General features: G+C 37.8%; 1 long non-coding RNA gene across 1 annotated transcript in view; it reads left to right on the forward strand.

Moving 5' to 3' along the window:
- The window catches only part of LOC137048909 (uncharacterized), a 107,361-nt gene that overhangs the window by 4,841 nt on the left and 85,249 nt on the right, over positions 1 to 17,271 (forward strand). The window contains exons 2-4 of the long non-coding RNA XR_010899526.1: positions 6,734 to 6,936; positions 14,179 to 14,286; positions 16,928 to 17,146. This is a non-coding gene — a long non-coding RNA (uncharacterized lncRNA). The remainder of the gene's footprint in view (positions 1 to 6,733; positions 6,937 to 14,178; positions 14,287 to 16,927; positions 17,147 to 17,271) is intronic.

A 17,271-nucleotide genomic window follows, 5' to 3' on the forward strand; every position in this document is an offset into this window, starting at 1 on the left:
AAAAATTGAAGAACACCTTGCTATGCAGTTATGGTGTTCTGTGTGGTTTTAGTGTGTATCTATGTGGTTAATAGTGTGTTCTGGGTGTTTGCTAGGTGGTTTCAACTAACGGCAGAATGTCTGAATAGCAGCTTTCATTGGCCAATCTGACTGGGCCATCTGTCCAATCAGAGCAGAGTAGGTTCATGAAAATGAGCGATTTAGAGAGACTGATTCATCTATCGTTTGAGAATCAGTGAACATTGTGGTGATGTGCAATGTATATTATGAGACAATTAAAGTGTTTTGACCTTTGGTGCATGTAAACCTGTTGTAGGAGAACTCCAAAACTAAATTAGGAATCTTTAAAATAGCATAATAGGGGCACTTCAACTGTCACAGAATGGAACACACAGGATTGTGGGATATCAAAGGAAGCGAAGGATACATCTATGTTGCCTTAAAAAAAATCCATCAGATGAAGGTATATCACGAGACTGGAAGTGATGCTAACATACCTGCCTTTATGCCTTCCTACCCTAGAATGCATCCTCAAAAGGCAGCGTTTTTCAGTTTTCGGACAGAAATTTTTCCAATGTTGTGTGCCTTATGCACTAGACATTCAACCAACGTCTGAGGCTGAGACTTAATTACTGGTCAAAGTTAATAGATAAACCCAAATGTTTATGGTATTCTGATCACTAGATATGGCTCTATTTATTGGACTTTTTGCCTTTTTAATCAGTGAAAACTATGTCTGGGCCCGTATTTATCAAGCATCTTAGAGTTACTCACAAGAACACTGCAAAGAATTGACTTGGCTCAAAATCTTGGCTCAAAGCTGCGCTTAATAGTTAGTCATCAAGCATCCCAATCATACTTAATGTGTAGGACTAAATCTTAAATGTCAGTCTTAGAGTTGATTCACGACACTTTGCTGTGGATGATGCATAGGTATGAACCAATCACTGAATAGATGTCCTTATTTAATATATTCTTAGATAAATTCACATTGAATGGTGAAATTCCTAAGTGGAGTTTACATTCAGCACACATTTGACAAAAAAATAATTATACTATACACATTTGAAATGAAAGATAATCACGTTTTCCACCATTTCTTAATTTAAAAAAATTAAACTGGTGTGCTGTTAACTGACCTGCCTATATATAGCCTAGATTTCATGATATAATCAGCCACCATGGATTCCAAAAGAAAACCAAACTGGCGCTAAAAATTAGTCTGAACAGCAGAATGTTATGAAAGGCAAGTGTAGTCCAACATTATCCAGCACTGACAAAGAAGATACTGCTTTGTCCAAACGATACCGTTTGATTAACTGCTCATTGTCTAACATTTCTAAAACATTCTTCCTCTTCTAAAAAAATTGTGCACGTCTCTGTCTCCTCAGTGCCATCACAAGCCCCTACTGGCAACTCCTAACCATTTGAGAGACCTCTCGAGCTGTCTTAAATAACTGGGAGTGTAAGAGTGATTCTTAGCTTTAAGACATTTGATAACTTGCTTTTATACTTAAGTTTGAAAGTAGGAATACATTTCATGAATTCTCAGCACTTAAAACTAAAATGGCACTTTAAAAAGCTTGATAAATACGGGCCCTGATCACTTAACTGAACAGTTCCTCAACTTTCCTCGAGTCGTAGGATTTGAGTTATCTTTCATATCATAAACAGTGCTAGATTGGCCACACTAGTACCTGTCATATTTGTTGTGGTACTGTACACCACACAAAAACAGTAGCTGAGAAATCATCTGCTATTGTCTATAATAATTATGAATCAGATGCTTGGCTGTCTTATTTTATAGTTTAGTATTGAGCATTCATTCCCTCCGGTGTGTGTGACACGTGAGGGGGTTCCTGCCAAACACGGTAGCTGGATATGTCGCGCTGGGGTGTGCAAGCTTGGAAAAGGTCACACATTTGAAGGGATGGCCATTATGTTGGTGTCACTGCATGATGATGTATCGTCGGAGCCGGGCTCTACCTGACACACTGCGAGCACGAATATGATTTCAGAGAGCATTAAAAATTCAACAACCTGACCTAATTACGCTGTAATATTCAGATGAAGGTCTGCACATCACACCGGGAGCTTGCTTTTGGAATCCATTTCTAATTTTATTTAGTTTGATTCGTCAATAGCAGGGATTGTAATGTCTTACGCGATGCCGTGCTTTAATTGTGGAATTACATTGTTTGTTTATACCTTCACCTCTGGTACTTTGTACTATATGCTATTAATATGCAAATGGGCTTTTTCCCCAGATTCCATGTTCATGCTGGTGTTGTGAATTATCAAGAGTTGGGTAAACTGTGCCACTTTTTATTTGCGTTGTCCAATAAGAGGGCAGTAATACACCTAATTATATTTCAGGATGTTTACTATAAACTCAAATAAGAAAAAAGCATCTATAAGTAGCTACATACTATAACTTGCCCGACATAAGGGGTACATTGTGTCATGTGAAGTTGTAAACTGAATAATTGGGAAATATATTTACAAATTCTGCAACAGTTGTCAACATTAATCATATTTGAGATGGCATTTCCTTTGAGTGGCAGATGTTATGCCAAAGCATCTAAAAAATGTCCTATTTTGGGAAAGATTCATTTAAGAAGTCATAGAGTAACTTTAGCAAAATAAAGGAAGTATATGGCATTTTTAGACCTGAAATACATTTACTTTGACATCATTAATTGTACCTGTCATGTAGGAAATTTATGTTGATGTGCAAAATGATTTAGTCTACTTTCCTTTTGATACAAATTGTGCATTAAATGGGTGACGCGTCTTAGACTTTAATTAGCTTCTTTGGCTTTCTATGAAAATATCTAAAAAAGATGAATGTACTTAAGCAACTTGTTTTCATAGATTACGTTTTGTATACAAGCGTATTTTGTTTTAATGAATTGGAACCCCCCCCCCCCAACATAAAGTAAAAAAGAGAGACAAAATACGCTTATTAAAGATACATCATATGCAGAGTTGCTTGTAGAAAAAAAGTACAGTTTTAATGATTTTTAGATATTGTGATGATGCTAAATTTGATAATTCTCATTAAAAATATCAGTTTTTCTAGTCCACTGACACATCTTACCCCTCTCCACTAGTGTCCTTCACTTAGCATGTGTGGTGTGTAGAACGTCAGGTGGAAATCCTTATTTACAGCGCCTGTCTTGCTTTAGGCCCACAGTCTTCGCTAAAGACGCAGAGAAGCTGGGATTACACCCAAGATAAACACTATCTCTACACACAGGCAGTCTTGGAGAAAAGCGCTGCGTTTCCTGGCATTGTTCTAGAGTTAAATCAATTCCCCGCGGCATTCAACTCCCTTTTCTTACCCCGCTGATCAGGCCCTGTTACAAACAGCTATCATTTGCATGAGAAAAAAAGAAAGCTCAAATGGAGAGACTGGCGTATTATCAATATTACAAAGTGTTGCAGGTAGCTCCACTGAAGTCAACGAGGAGCCCGGCTTTTCATGTCTGTGCGCATTGATTTAATGCTACTTAAAACGAATTGCAGATCAATTGGATTACCCAGAGGCAGATTTAATGAGCCGCACACCGCAAAGGATGTTTGTGCCCCCCCGTCGTCTCAGCAAGTGAGACTCGTCATTCTCTGGGAACGGGTTCTAGCAAATGACGTCTTGAGCGGCGGTCATAACAATAGAAAAAACTTTGTCAAAGACTTTGAAACGTTTTACTATGGTATAATATACCGCAGTATTATCAGTCTTTTAACAAGGTACAATGATAATACCATATTTTCAGACATCTACCATAGCATTATCATGATATTCTATGAAATGACTTGGACTATCACTTTATTACGTTGTTATTTTTTGGACGCGAGTACATGGTTTTATCATGATTGTTTGGAAAATATATTACTACAGGTTTATGGACATATACCATGGCACTGCCATAATATTCTTCAAAATAGTTTGGAGTATTATAGTAATTCCAATTTTTTGTGTATAAGTAGTAAAACCATGGATTTTTAAAGGTGCGCCAGGCTAAAAGTCTTGTCCCTAGTCTCTCAATGTGTTTTGGGGCCTAACGTCTCATCTCCCATTCCCTTTAAAGGCTAGCTGCTCTTGTGCCATGGCAGATTCGTTATTTAAATGGCCGAGCAGAAAGACTGAACACTTCTCCGGAGAAGAGTCCTTTTATTTTAATTATTTAAGAATGTTTGTGTGCTGCTGCTCGGTCCCTGTGTTTATAATAAAGGGAGCATGGTGCACCCACCTATAGCCGCATATTACTAACATGGTCTTTAAATAAAATACTGAACTATTGACTTTAGACCAGGTTTTTGTTATGGCACAGTTGTTTTCCGTATTCAAAATAGCATTGCGCCAACAATGCTTCTGAACACGTTTTCAGACCAGCTACACAAATGCTTTTTCTATTTAAACGTGGCACTGGATGTAAAAATGATAACTGCGTCACATTGCGCCGGGTGTACGATTAAGCCTTTCAAAATCGAGGTTCTTTATCTGCAAAAGTGGTTCCATGAAGAACCTTTAACATCCATGGAATCTTTCCATTGCGCAAAAGGTTCTTTATAGTGAAAAAGTTTCTTTAGATTATTAAAATGTTCTTCACACTAAGAAAAAAACATATATTTTAAGAACTGTTCACTGAAATTGTACCATGGTGTTTTTTTCTGCAAGTATACCATATTAATACCATTATATATGATCATAGTAATCAATCAGTATGGTATCTATAAAAATCCATTGGTACCTTGAATATCTGATATATTATCATTGCTTTGCCATCGTGAACTCTTGAATTGAACGTCCCCAGTTCTGTGCCAGGTCCACAGTGAGTAAAATCAGTCTATATTTATACAAGTTATGTTGTAAGTGATGTAATGCCCTTCCTCATATGTCATTATCCCCTTTTCGGTTTCCCTGCCAGCTTTCCATTTCTAGCTGGTTTACCCATCCTCTCTCTGCGAGGCCGAGCGTCACAGACCGGGTTCATCTTGATACTGGCATAAACTCGCTCTGTTTGACAAGCATGTTTTGAGTGGCTCTATCCCATCATAGAGAGAGATGTAGAATAAATATTTATTCTTGGCTGCTGATCCGCACCTGGGATCAATAAGGCTTTCTCTCTGTGCTAATCAGATTGCCTCAGGATCATATAATTACTGTTTAATATCCTGTTACAGTGAACAGAGGGAGAACGCCTGGCTGCCAGCTCATGAGCAGTGTTTATATGTGTGAGGCTGACCGCAGGACGGCAGGCAATCCCACGGGCCGCCCGATGCATCGGGTTCACTCGGCAGTCGCTGTCTTCCAGTTGGACACGGAGTGGCACTCAACTTTAGATCAGATTCCTTTTTAGAAATTGAGGAACCTTAAGATGGAAATAAAATAGCGCAAGGAGGGGAGTGTAGCGAAAGGATGAATGGTGGAAGTGCTTGCCTTAAAGCAAAGTTGAATTTGCTTCTTTGGATGTGTTTTATAATGTTGATGTGTTTATCTACTAGTTTTTACCCAATTTTCCTGGGGCGTCTTCTTGCCTAAAAGGGATAGTTCACAAAAAATGAAGCTTGTCATCATTTATTCACCCTCGTGTTGTTCCAAACCTGTATGGTATTTTAAATAATGTTGGTAACCAGACAGAGTTGACTCCGTAGTATTTTTTTTTATACTGTAGAAGTCAGTGGGTGACGTCTGTTCAGTGTAATTTGCTTTTTGGATGTTTTACAGTGTTCACTGTATGTGTTTATCTACAGTATTAGTATTATCATCTTTTGTGTTCAACAGAAGAAAGAAAATTATCCACGTTTGGAACAACTTGCAGGGGAGTAAATGATGAACTATTCCTTTAAAGCAAAAAAATGGCTAATACTGTAGATAAACACATACAGTAAACACTTTAAAGGAATATTCCACCGTTTTTAGAAATAGGGCTTATTGAACTTCTTTCCTACAAGATATGTGGGCAAATGCATTTTTGTCTCGGAGCATGCATTGTTTTAGTTTGGCAGGGTCGTTGCCAGCTTAGCTTAACATAAAGAATGGAATCATATGTTGCCTGCTAGCATGTCCCGAGTAAAAGTGATCCAACAAAAACACCTAATTGTGTCCTGCGTATTCACAACGAGTACAAATAGCGATGCAGATTAAGACTAGGCGATTAAGAGTACTGACATGGGACTATATTATGGAAAAGCACAGGTGAAGCACTGGAACTTGGGTGCAGAGATATTTCAAAGTGTTGAGCCATAGTCCCAAGTCAATATCTGCCTATAAAATCGCCTAGTCTTAATCTGCATCGCTATTTGTACTCATTGTGAATACACAGGCCACGAGAAGAAATTAGGTGTTTTTTTGTTTGTTTATTTTGATCACTTTTACTCGGCACATGCTAGCTGGCCACATAGGATTCTATTCATTATGCTAAGCTAAGCTAGCAACGACCCTGCCAAACTAAAACAATGCATGCACTGAGACAAAAATGCATTTGCCCACATATCTAAATGTAGGAAAGAAGTTGAATAAGTCCTATTTCTAAAAACGGTGGAGTGTTCCTTTGAAGCATCCAAAGAAGTTAAATGAAACTGAACAGACAGTTGACGGCACCCACTGACTTCCATATTCCTTTGCATTTCAGTTTTGCTTAACAACAGATCTCCTGTCGACACTCAAGTTGCCCATTAGTTCCTCACTTGTTTGTTGGCGATTCAAACGTTATTTCCTCTCAAACAGATCTGACCTCCGCTTGCCTGAGCCCACTTCCCCGGAGGGACGTGACCTTCAGATGAAGTGCATTTGCCACCCGAGAAGAAGTCATGCTGTTCGGCTGCCGGTTCGGTTCTTGGAATTCGCGCCTCAATGACGCACATCAAAATTCAATCACGCACAAGCACCATCCATGCACCCGCCTCCACCCCCTTGTTGACTTGATTAAGGTGAGTGGGATCGCTTCAAAACCTTCACACACTCGCGGACACACACACTCGCGCACACAAACACAGGAGGGGCTCGTAAGTCTGATTCAAAGCTCCGTAATTGGGAAAGGATATTTTAGACCTGGTGTGGAGCCCTGTTCCTTTATTGTTTCCTGATTTTAATATGCACCGGGCGCGATTACGGTATGATGGTTCATTTAAAGAACAACTCTGCACTGAAGATGAAGAAACCGCGTCAACAGCCATGTCGTACCCTGCCATTACTGCTTCGGTTCCCTACTCCTATCCTGCTATTTGTTCCCATTAAAAAAGCCTACTAGAAGGACTGCAATTCATTCAGATGTATTGTATGTGGTAATGTACACTATTAAGTACCAGTATATTGAAACAAACCTTTGATTAAATGTATTTGAATCACAAAGAAACAGCAAGAATCCTCCCTTGCCTTTGTTAATGAGGGCCTCATTGTGCTACCTGTGACTTCTGTGCCTGCGGTTTCAAGAGGCCTTTCTTCGCAGTTCTACTCTAATATTAAATCAAATCAACTTGGGGAGGGAAAAAAAGGCTTTTGTTCACATATGAATAATTTGTACATATTGTTAGTTATATTGGCTGATTCTGTAACAATGTAAGGCAGGAAAGGACTCTTCTCCCCCCCCCCCCCCCCCCCCAAGCATAATTGGCATTAAAAGGATGGCTATATTGAATAGTTATTTTTTATTTAGGTTTACTTTAGGTGTATAATTTGTTTGTTCTTTATGCATTCATGCAATTCATTGTGCTAATTTGTGTTGCGATTTCATTTGAATGCGGCACCGCAAACAAACGAAAACAAACTTGAACCGAGCACGCATGCTGCTGCATCTGCATTCGCGGCGCAATCCGAAAAGCTACGCAAGTAAATATGTGGCCAAAAGGCTACAACAACAAGACTTTTAAACACTCGAGCACCTTAAATACACAATACAAAGGCATTGCTCAGCCATACTGAGAAAGGCGTGCAAATCTATGTAAGTATCATACTGTTTGCATAATAGATTAGAAATTAGCATTTTTGTTCATTTTCCATGTATGCACAGTGCCCTGGAAGAAAAACGCTCCATGCATATCAGATCAGCCAGCCTTCCATTTTGCGCAGTATATTATTTGACAATCTAAAATGTGTAATTTGCATGAAATTGCTTAATTAAAACACAGTCACTTGGGGTATTAATTTCTTTGTCTGCCGACGGAGTGCGGCGCAGGCAGATGTAAAGGGCTGTCAGAGAGGAATGTCAGGGAGAGAGGGGGGACACCGTCCCAGCACGAGGTGTCTTGGCTTGGGGAGGGTGATGATGCATGGCTGCCCGCCTGCCCTGCTTTGGGCATGCTTGGTAAACGGAGGCCCCTGCTTTGGTGGGATGGTGCGGCGATGGAGGAGGAGGGCGACTGGCAACGTGCCATCACCACGTGAGATCCAAGAGTTTCCGATATCAAGCGCCACACGCTGTATAGACACACCAGGCTGTAATATATGCATGTATCATGTCTTTTTATACGGGACCCTGGACACAAAACAAGTCATAAGGGTCAATTAAAAAAAAAGAGATGTATACATCTTCTGAAAGCTGTATAAATAAGCTGAAAATCTGGAATCTGAGGGTGCAGAAAAATATTGACAAAATTGCTTTTAAAGTTGTCCAAATTAAGTCCTTAGCAATGCATATTACTAATAATAAAAACATTTTTGATGTAATTTTGGTAGGAAATGGACAAAATCTCTTCATGGAACATGATCTTTACTTAATATCCTAATGATTTTTTGCATTAAAAAAATGAATAGTTTTGGCCCATACAATGTATTGTTGGCTATTGAGATAAATACACCCGTGCGTATGCCTTTTTGTATATTTTCTAGTTCATCTTGTAACTGTTATAATAGATGTTTTGTATGCCACCTCATGCACAATACAGTGTCTTTGTGGCAAATGTTTGATAAAAAAATAGCTGCATATATTTATGATATTTACTGAAAGTGTAATGCAACTAAAACATTTTGAAGGGAGTTTTTTTTTTTCAAACCTTGAGAGACTTTTGTAGAGTGTGGGTATCAACTGAGGTGGTCTACTTTAGATGTTGCACTAAGTAACTTTGCAAATGCGTGTCAACTTATTCAACAAACCCTAACCCTAAACTAACAGTTTATAAACAGTCTACTACATTCTACTAATACTCTAATGAGAGTTAGATGAAATGTAGTTGCAAAGTTACTTACAGGTAGTAGAATGTCTAAAGTTTAACAGATATTTCTCCTTGAATGCTATACAGAATTAAAGAGAATTAAAACTAAACGGGTGAAAAAGGAGTTGCTGTACAGTATAATTAGTAGCTGAAACATAAATAGTATCAAATGTTTAAGTTTACAAGTAAGATTACAATTGTTAGCAAATCTGAACACAGGATTGAGAAATTGTTGAGATCTTTCTTGAGCACTGTAAAAAAAAAAAAAAAGATTTTCTTGGTTTGCATTACAAATATCTAAACATTCTTAAATTGTGAGACATTTACTTGAGAAGCAAAATAACTTAAAAATATCTGCTACTGAGGTTAAAAAAAAAAAAAAAAGTGTATTAAGTTTTTCTGACCCCGCTCTGGCAGATAGTTTATCTTGTTTTAAGCAAAAGCTTATTTTGTTTTGACACATTTAATAAGACTTAATAATAAGTTATTCTGCTTCTCAAGTCAATATATCTTGATTTGAGAATGTTAAAATATTTGTAATGGAAAACAAGACAAAAGTGCTAAGAAAGAAATCACTTATTTCTAGTGAAACTCTTGGGATTGTTTTTTTTTTTTAGAATAAAGTCATTTGAATATTTATAATATATAAAATTAATTAATTAGAATTAATAAATATATTCAAATATAAAATGCATATTCAAAGAATAAGTCATTATTTATATATTAGTGAGATTTCTGTTCTTATGAGACTAATATATTTGACATTTTCCAAATAATCTCATCTGTGACCAGAAGAAACTGAGACGTTAAAGAGGTCACATTTTATGATTTTACTTGACACATATAGTCACATTAGTAAACACACTATGTATAGTGCTCTGGCAAAACCTTGTGACAAAAGTTTTATTATAGAAAAGAATATCAATAAAATAGCTGTTTCTGAACATAATTTGACACGCACATACACACTAATGAAATCAACCGCTCAAATGCATGCTCTTAAAGACTGAAAGTGTATTGGTAGATCATGACGCGTCAGATGAAATGTCCCGTTTCTAGTTTGTGAAGTGTCACTGTAAGTCTCACGCTGTACCCTTTTGTCTTAAATATCAAAGCCAACACGGGCACGTTAACATTTGAATATTTTCCAGTTCTTCATAAGGAGAGATCGTACAATAGGGTGGGGGGAAAGGGCTCGGTGTAGTGAAGTAGCACATATCAAAATGAAAGAGCCCTTTCTCTCTCTCTCTCACTCTCTCTCTCTCTCTCTCTCTCTCTCTCTCTCTCTCTCTCTCTCTCTCTCTCTCTCTCTCTCTCTCTCTCTCTCTCTCTCTCTCTCAATCGCTCTCTCATTCTCTCTCTCACATCAGTGACTGCCTGTGAAGGGCTTCCAAATCACAGTCCTTGTACCATTCAGCACATACAAAAGGGCTGTGTGAGCCTGAGCAGGCAAGGCCTAATTAAAATCCTTTAACAGAGAGAGAAAGAGAGGGGCACATTGAGCTGGGCTGGGATTGTAAAGGAGGCTGTCACTGAGTTGGGGCGTCGACAGCCACACACAGACTCTGTGACAGCTCTCCAGAGCAGCTACCACATACGCCATTTGCTCAGAGGGCCTTAATTGGGTCTTTGATGTCCCTTAGAAAGGTGGCAGAGAGATGGAAATGTTATCGTCGCCCACTTTCATACTGCCTACTAGCTTAGATTGTTTATGATTTACAAAAGATGTGCTTCTCTTTTTTTCACCTGCCTCTTTTTTTGCCTTCTAATAGGGATGGGTCGGGATGCTCGATTAGTAAGGTCAACAAGTGAGTTTATATTTCCCCCTCCCCCTTTGCTTTTAGAAGCAATACTACTGTAGTAATAATAATAACAAATAATAGTAATAATAATAATAATGATAATTTAAATTGTTACAAGATGTTTAATGTTGTTATTATTATTATTAAATATTATATTTTTAATTGTTACATGGGATTTCATTATTATTATTATTAGTAGTATATTAATAATAATAATAATAATAATAATAATAATAATAATAATAATAAATAATAATAGTAATTTGTTACAAAAGCAATTTCCCTTATTTTTAGCTAAAATATTATTGACAAATGTAGCAACAACAACAACAAAAACAACAACAACAACAACTACTACTAATAATAATACATTGTTACAAGAGATAGCTTGTTGTTGTTGATGATGATTTTATTACTATCATGATTATTATATTTTGTTACAAAATAAATTTCACTTAAAAATGTAATTATCTTTGCTAAATCATAGCAGCAACAACAGTAGCAGTAGTAGTAGTAATATAGTAGTAGTTATTATATTTTTAGTTCTTACAAGAGATTTTATTATTATACGTTAGAGCATGCACACTACAACATTATTGCTAAATGTAACAATTGCAACAATATTATTTATACAAAAAATAAAAATAAAAATTATTAGTTATTAGTGTTGTTATAAGGGATTTCATCCTTTAATAATATTTAGCTAAAATATTTGTTTAAATCATAGTATCAAATAATAGCAGTAGTAATAATAATAATAAATACAATAATAGTAATACTTATTTTGTTGTTGTTGCAGTTATTGTTATATTTTCAAAAATAATACTAGTTGATGAATTGAATTACTTCTCAGAAAGTTTTTTTTTCCCTTCTCATTCTCATTTTCAAGTTGCATCTGTAAACTCATCAGACTTTGCAGATTTTGTGCACTGTGTGGCCCAAAACATGCTTGATCTGCGTAATGGACTCTGAATCAGTTTAATTATGCAGTGCATCCATACGACTGACCAGTAGACTGTTACATGCAACCCATTGACTAGCCGTTGTTAAAAATGTTGCACATCCCTACTTCCAATGTCATTACTGCGTTAGCTCGCATTTTAACTCCTGTCAGGGTCGTAGCATCCGTAACTTCCACTCCGTGCTTAATTCTCTCCCCATAAATTCACAGCCATTGCAGTAGCAGGGTAATAAAACGAGCGTGTATGTATGTGTGTGTTTGAGCTTAGGAAGGCTAGAGAGGGGCGAGTCCCTGCTGCCACCGCTGATCAAATGAAACAACAAGGGCAACGGCAGCTAATGCGGGGAGCTGTTTAGTGCAGGGCTGCCTTTTGAAATGATGATGATAATGGATTCAGTCCGCTCATTAATGGAGTCCGAGTGCTCGTTAGAGTGAACAAACAAGCCAGCCTGTCAGCACTGGAAATGCCAAGTGCCGGCAACTGTCTCCGTTTTATGTGAGGACACCGCGTTCTCGCCATTTACCCACCTACTCCACCCCCAACATCAAAGTCGGTGGCGGGGACCACCGCAACACACCAACCACGCCACCCTCGGAGGCGGCTCAGGCGAACAGGGTCGCCGGGTCAAGAGGGATGAAATCGATTCCCTCTCTTTTGGCTCTGTCCTCACATAAATGGAGCGTTTTGAGTTAGTGTGTTAGCTTAAACAAGTAACTAGTGGGAGTTTCTGTTTTATTTAAAGCTGTTATGTGTCTGTCTGTTTTTCGTTCCATCATAAAGTGTGGTCACATTAGCGAAATTTCTAAGAGTGTCGATTGTCAAAAGTGTTGCGACATATTAAGCACAATGTAAGAAATAATGAATGATGAAAAAAGTTATAATTGTAATGGTTCAAGCTCAAAAACTGGTTCCTATAGTTCCCTTAATTTTTGATTGTACAGTAACATATTCGTTAAACTTACAGTTGTTGTTTTTTAAGCACATTTTAAGCACAATTAAAAAACATTTATTTTTTTCTCATTAATTATGATCGTGTGTTTGTGTGTATGACACTGTGAGCACTATCTATATATTTGTATTTACCTCAGCTTGTGGAAAAGCTATTAGTGGTTAATTTTGATTCATCATATGGCTTTCTCTTTACCCACCTGTGTTTTTGATGGTTTTCAGTGCTTTATAAATGAACAAAACAGACTTTAAGTGGTTTATTATTAGGTGGTATTTTTAACATAATAATTATTATATAACAGCTATTATAAAGCTGGTGCAATTGGCACCAAGTGAGATGGCGCAAGTTTTTTTTACTAGTTTTAGCCTGATGCAGTTATCATATTCACGTCCTGCACCATGTTGTTTAAAAATGCAAATACAACTCAAATACAACACTTTATCCAACAGCCTGGAATGCACTTCACTTCCGGTAAGGTCAATAATACACATGCTGGATATACGTGCTTCACTCCTGGTAAGGTCAGTTTACACGCTCTGGCTTTGTGTACATGTAAAGACATCACTTCCGGTATACACGATCTGGTGTAGTTTCCGCCAATGCCAGAAGTGAATCTCGTTCATGACGCCAGAGCGTTTATATTTAACTTCTTTACTGGAAGTGAAGTGCGTTCCAGGCTGTTGGATATAGTGTTGTATTTGAGGTAAACAATTATATAAATATGGCTAGATTTCTCACACAAACTGATCGTTTTGTGTCTTAAGATATCAGTGTGTTGTCATGAGCCACAGGGCTCTTTGTGCATGTTTTCTAATCATGTTTTTTTTTGCTCTTATAGAATTGTTACCCATTCACATGCATTATATGACACGGCAACGGTTGAAGTTAAATCTTCATTTGTGTTCTACTGAAGAAACAAAGACACCTACATGTTGGATGCACTGGGGGTAAGCAGATAAACATCACATTTTCATTTTGGGGTGAACTATCCCTTTAAGAGAACAAGGACAACCATTTTAGACCATGTGTTGGGCGCCGATCATGAGGTTGGCACGCCGACCATTTTTCCTTTCCATGTGCGTTCCATACTTTCAAACAAAGCAGATGGCAAAATCTGCATGGGGAAATCTGACATAAAATCGCATTAATTCCTATCGAAATGACTGGATTTCGCCTGTGTAAATTTGCAGAATAATGATAAATACATCTGCACCTTTATACTTCAATATTCTTCAATATACTGCAATATGCATCAAATTTCATGATAAGCGTAAACACTATGGCTTTTCCTGTCTCTTTTTGTTTGCAGCCCAACCATTGGCTCAACCAAAGATGGGGGCGGGACTACCTGGCCAAACAATGGAAACAGTTGTGTTCGCTCAAACATCGAAGGAGGAACCTTTATGCAACTGTTGTGGTTAGTGTCTCTATTCTCGCATGTCTTTCTGTGTGAAATTCTTTCATGTTCTGAAAACAAAGAAATTGTTAGCCTTCGTCTCTTCCACTGATACTGAAGCATGGCACTCTCATAAAGGAGAGAGGAATGTTTCTTTCCTCCTACATCCTTCAATTAAACATTGGCTGTGTTAAACTCAGTCATCTACTGTATGTGAGACGATCCTCGATCTCGCAGCGTCTTTGAACCCATCAAAAAATAAAATGACAACATCTTGTCAAGGAAGTTGAAAGATCAGAGGACTTTGGTTCCAGAGATAAAATCGCTAGGGTCTGTCACCATTTCACAGAAGTTCTAGCTTCCTCCAAGCACGTAATGAATGAACGTTGGCTACTTTTTGTGATTCGTAACGCACCTTCCCACAACAGATCTTTGCTAATCAGTGCCTCGTCTTAGTACTTGTCACATTCTTCTCTTGTATACATAGTAATCATACCTCTCCATATCAGAAATGTAATACTGATTAAGTTTAGGGAGTCTTTTTTTTTTGCAAGTGCAACAAAGTGTGAAGTTTCAGATAACACTGTGTTCTGCATGAAAGGAACATTTGATCATATTATATAGTTTTTTTGGAGGCAGAAAGAGAAAAAAGATCACCAATGAAAAGTCATTGCCCATTAAAGTCAGGCAAAATTACCCGGGTTGCATTAAGAAGCTTTAAAAAAAAGAGCGAGAGATATGTATCATGCATGTGGAGATGCATAAACATGACGGGGCAGCTTAAGTAGAAAATGAGATCTGATGCCTTACTGAAGAAGAGACCTCGTGCTCGGAATGCATTTAAAGTTAAATATTCATATCATTATAATCCAGAGGAATATGTAACGACTGTATGATATTTTATTGAGGAGGTTTTAAAAATGAATGCTGTCCCAACTCCTTAATAAAAATCCTGCCAAAGCTCTTAGTAGTCATACTGAAGGCGTTCTTCTTTGGTGTCATGCCAGTCAAGTCTGCTACAGGTCCTCGAGTGCTTTGCCCAGCTTCCCCCCCCCAACACACACACACACAATCTCTCACAGGAAGTCTTTCTTCTAGCTGTATTTACTTCTTTCTTAGAATCGTCAGATTGTTCTCATACATGTATATTTTCAGAAAAACATGTCAGATTGAACACACGTGGGATTGTTAAGTGCATCTAGTCTCACACTCACACAGATATTTACTTTGCTGGCTAAATGGGGACATATCATAGACTTCTGTTTTATTTTATTTAAAAGTAATAATAAACCTTAAATGTATGTAAATTCCCAAGTAAATGTGTCTGTGGGTTTGCTTGGTTACATAAGTAATATTACACTGTGCTGTGTGTGTGGCATGCAGATGCTTCTACAAACAATCGTGAAAAAATGGGTCGCTCTCAGGAGCTCAGTGAATTTAAACCTGGTACAGTGATAGTTTGCCACCTGTGCAATAAGTCCATTCATGAAATTTCCTCACTACTAAATATTCTACGGTCAGCTTTTAGTGGTATTATAACAAAATAGAAGCAATTGGGAACAATGGCAACTCAGCCACAAAGTGGTAGGCATGTCAAATCACAGAGCTGGGTCAGCACATGCTGAGGCACACAGTGTGTAGAAGTCACCAACTTTCTGCAGAGTCAATAGCTACAGACTTCCAAACTCCAAATGTGTGGCCTTCAGTTTAGCTCAAGAACAGTGTATAGAGAGCTTTGTGAAATGGGTTTCCATTGCCGACCAGCTGCATCCAAGCTTTACATCCCCAAGTGCAACCCAAAGCGTTGGATGCAGTGGTGTGTAAAGCACACAGTCACTGGACTATAGAGCAGTGAAGACATGTTCTCTGGAGTAACAAATCACACTTCACTGACTTGGCAATCCAATGGGCAAGTCTAGTTTTGGTCATTGCCAGGAGAATGATACATGCCTGACTGCATTGTGCCAAGTGTAATGTTTGGTGGAACGGTGTGGGATTGTTTTTCAGGGGTTGGGTTTGGCCCCTTAGGTCCAGTGAAAGGAACTCTTAATGCTTCAGCATACTAAGACATTTTGGACAATTTCATGCTCCCAACTTTGTGGGAACGGTTTGAGGATGGCCACTTCCTGTTCCAGCATGACCGCTCACCCGTGCACAAGCAAGGTCCATAAAGACATGGATCACCGAGTTTGGTGTTGAGGAACTTGACTGGCCTGCACAGACTCCTGACTTAGGAATGAGTTTAGAGCGGACACTGTGAGCCAGGCCTTCTTGTCCAACATCAGTGCCTGACCTCACAAAAGCGCTTCTAGAAGAATGGTCAAAAATTCACATAAGTGCATAAACTCCTTAGTAAACCCTTCAGATTAAGAATGGGATGTTATTAAGTTCATGTGCATGGAAAGGCAGACATCCCAACACTTTATTTGAAAAACATATTTTGTATTTATTATTACAATTAATATGTATTATTTGTATTGTGTATATACTGTATGTGAATTGTTTTTAAATATAATAAATAATATATGTAATATAAATATATAATATAAATAAATATTATAAATAATGTGTGTGCGTGCGTGCGTGTGTGTGTATGTAAATGTTGTATAGTACCTTTCCAATCATTCTAACACACTGTACTTACTGTTGATTTATGGTCCAGGTGTGATGTGGAGTCGGTGCAGTGGTCTCCTGATGTGTGTGAGGTGTGAAGACTTTGAGGAGTTGAGGACAGATTGAGCTCTGTACTGCTGAACAGCTGTCATTCCCTGCTCACTGTCAAACAACATACTGGGGTTTTGTCAGCTCTACCGCCATCCAGAACGTTTATTTATCTGAGGAGGAGAAAGAAAAGCTGGAATAACACAAAGTGATGATAGTGGTAAGGCATGTACATTATGTGAAGTGTCTTTTCATGCCTTTTTTTTATTTGTTTAAGTATATAATTTTTCATGTGATTTCAATATAATAATAATTATTTTAAAAATAATTAAATGAAATATATTT

The sequence above is a fragment of the Pseudorasbora parva genome, chromosome 20 (genome assembly GCF_024679245.1).
Source record: "Pseudorasbora parva isolate DD20220531a chromosome 20, ASM2467924v1, whole genome shotgun sequence".
NCBI classification, from domain to species: domain Eukaryota; kingdom Metazoa; phylum Chordata; class Actinopteri; order Cypriniformes; family Gobionidae; genus Pseudorasbora; species Pseudorasbora parva.